This window comes from Pseudophryne corroboree, chromosome 11 (genome assembly GCF_028390025.1).
Source record: "Pseudophryne corroboree isolate aPseCor3 chromosome 11, aPseCor3.hap2, whole genome shotgun sequence".
NCBI classification, from domain to species: Eukaryota; Metazoa; Chordata; class Amphibia; order Anura; family Myobatrachidae; genus Pseudophryne; species Pseudophryne corroboree.
The window spans coordinates 221,411,252-221,417,799 of NC_086454.1; positions in this window are offsets into that span (position 1 = coordinate 221,411,252).

Below are 6,548 nucleotides of genomic sequence, written 5' to 3' on the forward strand. Positions count from 1 at the left end.
GGACTGTGTGACGTGCCTACTTGGATGCGGTCACTCATATAATCCTCCACCATTCTTTCAATGGGGAGAGAATCATATGCAGTGACAGTAGACGACTTGTCCGTAATCGTTGACAGGTCCTTCAGTCCGGACCAGATGTCAGCATCAGCAGTCGCTCCAGACTGCCCTGCATCACCGCCAGCGGGTGGGCTCGGAATTCTGAGCCTTTTCCTCGCACCCCCAGTTGCGGGAGAATGTGAAGGAGGAGATGTTGACAGGTCGCGTTCCGCTTGACTTGACAATTTTCTCACCAGCAGGTCTTTGAACCCCAGCAGACTTGTGTCTGCCGGAAAGAGAGATCCAAGGTAGGTTTTAAATCTAGGATCGAGCACGGTGGCCAAAATGTAGTGCTCTGATTTCAACAGATTGACCACCCGTGAATCCTTGTTAAGCGAATTAAGGGCTCCATCCACAAGTCCCACATGCCTAGCGGAATCGCTCCGTGTTAGCTCCTCCTTCAATGTCTCCAGCTTCTTCTGCAAAAGCCTGATGAGGGGAATGACCTGACTCAGGCTGGCAGTGTCTGAACTGACTTCACGTGTGGCAAGTTCAAAGGGCAGCAGAACCTTGCACAACGTTGAAATCATTCTCCACTGCGCTTGAGACAGGTGCATTCCACCTCCTATATCGTGCTGAATTGTATAGGCTTGAATGGCCTTTTGCTGCTCCTCCAACCTCTGAAGCATATATAGGGTTGAATTCCACCTCGTTACCACTTCTTGCTTCAGATGATGGCAGGGCAGGTTCAGGCGTTTTTGGTGTTGCTCCAGTCTTCTGTACGTGGTGCCTGTACGCCGAAAGTGTCCCGCAATTCTTCTGGCCACCGACAGCATCTCTTGCACGCCCCTGTCGTTTTTAAAAAAATTCTGCACCACCAAATTCAAGGTATGTGCAAAACATGGGACGTGCTGGAATTTGCCCATATTTAATGCACACACAATATTGCTGGCGTTGTCCGATGCCACAAATCCACAGGAGAGTCCAATTGGGGTAAGCCATTCCGCGATGATCTTCCTCAGTTGCCGTAAGAGGTTTTCAGCTGTGTGCGTATTCTGGAAACCGGTGATACAAAGCGTAGCCTGCCTAGGAAAGAGTTGGCGTTTGCGAGATGCTGCTACTGGTGCCGCCGCTGCTGTTCTTGCGGCGGGAGTCCATACATCTACCCAGTGGGCTGTCACAGTCATATAGTCCTGACCCTGCCCTGCTCCACTTGTCCACATGTCCGTGGTTAAGTGGACATTGGGTACAGCTGCATTTTTTAGGACACTGGTGACTCTTTTTCTGAGGTCTGTGTACATTTTCGGTATCGCCTGCCTAGAGAAATGGAACCTAGATGGTATTTGGTACCGGGGACACAGTACCTCCAACAAGTCTCTAGTTGGCTCTGCAGTAATGATGGATACCGGAACCACGTTTCTCACCACCCAGGATGCCAAGGCCTCAGTTATCCGCTTTGCAGCAGGATGACTGCTGTGATATTTCATCTTCCTCGCAAAGGACTGTTGGACAGTCAATTGCTTGGTGGAAGTAGTAAAAGTGGTCTTACGATTTCCCCTCTGGGATGACCATCGACTCCCAGCAGCAACAACAGCAGCGCCAGCAGCAGTAGGCGTTACACGCAAGGATGCATCGGAGGAATCCCAGGCAGGAGAGGAATCGTCAGAATTGCCAGTGACATGGCCTGCAGGACTATTGGCATTCTTGGGGAAGGAGGAAATTGACACTGAGGGAGTTGGTGGGGTGGTTTGCGTGAGCTTGGTTACAAGAGGAAGGGATTTACTGGTCAGTGGACTACTTCCGCTGTCGCCCAAAGTTTTTGAACTTGTCACTGACTTATTATGAATGCGCTGCAGGTGACGTATAAGGGAGGATGTTCTGAGGTGGTTAACGTCCTTACCCCTACTTATTACAGCTTGACAAAGGCAACACACGGCTTGACAAATGTTGTCCGCATTTCTGTTGAAATACTTCCACACCGAAGAGCAGATTTTTTTGGTATTTTCACCAGGCATGTCAACGGCCATATTCCTCCCACGGACATTAGGTGTCTCCCCGGGTGCCTGACTTAAACAAACCACCTCACCATCAGAATCCTCCTTGTCAATTTCCTCCCCAGCGCCAGCAACACCCATATCCTCCTCATCCTGGTGTACTTCAACACTGACATCTTCAATCTGACTATCAGGAACTGGACTGCGGGTGCTCCTTCCAGCACTTGCAGGGGGCGTGCAAATGGTGGAAGGCGCATGCTCTTCACGTCCAGTGTTGGGAAGGTCAGGCATCGCAACCGACACAATTGGACTCTCCTTGTGGATTTGGGATTTCGAAGAACGCACAGTTCTTTGCGGTGCTTTTGCCAGCTTGAGTCTTTTCATTTTTCTAGCGAGAGGCTGAGTGCTTCCATCCTCATGTGAAGCTGAACCACTAGCCATGAACATAGGCCAGGGCATCAGCCGTTCCTTGCCACTCCGTGTGGTAAATGGCATATTGGCAAGTTTACGCTTCTCCTCCGACAATTTTATTTTAGATTTTGGAGTCCTTTTTTTACTGATATTTGGTGTTTTGGATTTTACATGCTCTGTACTATGACATTGGGCATCGGCCTTGGCAGACGACGTTGCTGGCATTTCATTGTCTCGGCCATGACTAGTGGCAGCAGCTTCAGCACGAGGTGGAAGTGGATCTTGATCTTTCCCTAATTTTGGAACCTCAACATTTTTGTTCTCCATATTTTAATAGGCACAACTAAAAGGCACCTCAGGTAAACAATGGAGATGGATGGATACTAGTATACTTATGGATGGACATGCGACTGCCGACACAGAGGTAGCTACAGCCGTGGACTACCGTACTGTGTCTGCTGCTAATATAGACTGGATGATAATGAGATGAAATCAATATATATTATATCACACTAGTACTGCAGCCGGACAGGTAGATATATTTATTATGTAATGACTGATGACGGACCTGCTGGACACTGTCAGCTCAGCAGCACCGCAGACTGCTACAGTAAGCTACTATAGTAGTATGTATAAAGAAGAAAGAAAAAAAAAAAAACACGGGTAGGTGGTATACAATTATGGATGGACGAGCGACTGCCGACACAGAGGTAGCTACAGCCGTGGACTACCGTACTGTGTCTGCTGCTAATATAGACTGGATGATAATGAGATGAAATCAATATATATTATATCATACTAGTACTGCAGCCGGACAGGTAGATATATTTATTATGTAATGACTGATGACGGACCTGCTGGACACAGTCAGCTCAGCAGCACCGCAGACTGCTACAGTAAGCTACTATAGTAGTATGTATAAAGAAGAAAGAAAAGAAAAAAAACCACGGGTAGGTGGTATACAATTATGGATGGACGAGCGACTGCCGACACAGAGGTAGCTACAGCCGTGGACTACCGTACTGTGTCTGCTGCTAATATAGACTGGATGATAATGAGATGAAATCAATATATATTATATCACACTAGTACTGCAGCCGGACAGGTAGATATATTTATTATGTAATGACTGATGACGGACCTGCTGGACACTGTCAGCTCAGCAGCACCGCAGACTGCTACAGTAAGCTACTATAGTAGTATGTATAAAGAAGAAAGAAAAAAAAAAAACACGGGTAGGTGGTATACAATTATGGATGGACGAGCGACTGCCGACACAGAGGTAGCTACAGCCGTGGACTACCGTACTGTGTCTGCTGCTAATATAGACTGGATGATAATGAGATGAAATCAATATATATTATATCACACTAGTACTGCAGCCGGACAGGTAGATATATTTATTATGTAATGACTGATGACGGACCTGCTGGACACTGTCAGCTCAGCAGCACCGCAGACTGCTACAGTAAGCTACTATAGTAGTATGTATAAAGAAGAAAGAAAAAAAAAACCACGGGTAGGTGGTATACAATTATGGATGGACGAGCGACTGCCGACACAGAGGTAGCTACAGCCGTGGACTACCGTACTGTGTCTGCTGCTAATATAGACTGGATGATAATGAGATGAAATCAATATATATTATATCACACTAGTACTGCAGCCGGACAGGTAGATATATTTATTATGTAATGACTGATGACGGACCTGCTGGACACAGTCAGCTCAGCAGCACCGCAGACTGCTACAGTAATCTACTATAGTAGTATGTATAAAGAAGAAAGAAAAAAAAAAACACGGGTAGGTGGTATACAATTATGGATGGACGAGCGACTGCCGACACAGAGGTAGCTACAGCCGTGGACTACCGTACTGTGTCTGCTGCTAATATAGACTGGATGATAATGAGATGAAATCAATATATATATATATATATAATATCACTAGTACTGCAGCCGGACAGGTATATATATTTATTATGTAATGACTGATGACGGACCTGCTGGACACTGTCAGCTCAGCAGCACCGCAGACTGCTACAGTAAGCTACTATAGTAGTATGTATAAAGAAGAAAGAAAAAAAAAAAACCACGGGTAGGTGGTATACAATTATGGATGGACGAGCGACTGCCGACACAGAGGTAGCTACAGCCGTGGACTACCGTACTGTGTCTGCTGCTAATATAGACTGGATGATAATGAGATGAAATATATATATATATATATATATATATATAATATCACTAGTACTGCAGCCGGACAGGTATATATATTTATTATGTAATGACTGATGACGGACCTGCTGGACACTGTCAGCTCAGCAGCACCGCAGACTGCTACAGTAAGCTACTATAGTAGTATGTATAAAGAAGAAAGAAAAAAAAAAAACACGGGTAGGTGGTATACAATTATGGATGGACGAGCGACTGCCGACACAGAGGTAGCTACAGCCGTGGACTACCGTACTGTGTCTGCTGCTAATATAGACTGGATGATAATGAGATGAAATCAATATATATATATATAATATCACTAGTACTGCAGCCGGACAGGTATATATATTTATTATGTAATGACTGATGACGGACCTGCTGGACACAGTCAGCTCAGCAGCACCGCAGACTGCTACAGTAAGCTACTATAGTAGTATGTATAAAGAAGAAAGAAAAAAAAAAACCACGGGTAGGTGGTATACAATATTATATATATATTATATACAATTATATATATATATATATATATATATTAAACTAGTGGTGACTGGTGGTCAGGTCACTGGTCACACTATCAGCAACTTGCAAGTAGTACTCCTAAGCAGACAATCACAATATATATTATACTGGTGGTCAGTGTGGTCACAATGGCAGTGTGGCACTCTGGCAGCAAAAGTGTGCACTGTACGTTATATGTACTCCTGAGTCCTGCTCTCAGACTCTAACTGCTCCCCACTGTAAGTGTCTCCCCCACAAGTCAGATAATATACAGTCACACTATCTATCACTTCAGCAAGTAACTAGTACTCCTCCTAATGCTCCCCAAAATTACTACTGTGTCTCTCTCTACTGTCTCACTCTCTTCTCTATAAACGGAGAGGACGCCAGCCACGTCCTCTCCCTATGAATCTCAATGCACGTGTGAAAATGGCGGCGACGCGCGGCTCCTTATATAGAACCCGAGTCTCGCGATAGAATCCGAGCCTCGCGAGAATCCGACAGCGGGATGATGACGTTCGGGCGCGCTCGGGTTAACCGAGCAAGGCGGGAAGATCCGAGTCGCTAGGACCCGTGTAAAAAAACATGAAGTTCGGGCGGGTTCGGATTCCGAGGAACCGAACCCGCTCATCCCTAGTATATATGTGATGTGTTGTATATGAGTGCTTTAAAAAAAAAAAATTAAACGGATTGAATACGGATACCATCATGAGGTACAGTAGGGACCCAGTGCACTTTGCATTCAATATTTCTGCCGAAGCTAGTCCGAAATATGAATGCTGTTATGCTAATACTATAACGACAATATCCATATCTAGCGTGATCGGGCGGCAGTGTGGCTGTAGACCATCTGGGAGTCATATTAATGCTAGCCGGTATTTTGTACACAACGTAACGAAAAAATTAATTGACTGAACGGGCGGCAGCGTGGCACTGTAATTTGTGGAAAGGGATTTTTTTTATAAAGGGAAGAACGTGATTGGCCAGCCTTTCACAGATCACTGCTTACTGCCACAGCATTGTATTCAGCTCTGTAGTCTCAACGTGGAGCATTCGCCACCCAGCGGTTAAACTGTGTATTACATGGCACGGGACATAACGCACGCCATAACGTTATTTCCAACTCGCTACACAGGACCCTAAATAGTGCGCTATGAGCAACTCTGTATGAGGATACATCTGTATATCTGCATGTGTCCCTCTATCTGTATGTGCCCCTATATATCTGCATGTGTCCCTCTGTCTGTATGTGCCCCTATATATCTGTATGCATTCCTCTGTCTGTATGTGCCCCTATATATCTGCATGTGTCCCTCTGTCTGTATGTGCCCCTATATATCTGCATGCGTCCCTCTATCTGTATGTGCTTCTATATATCTGTATGCGTCCAACT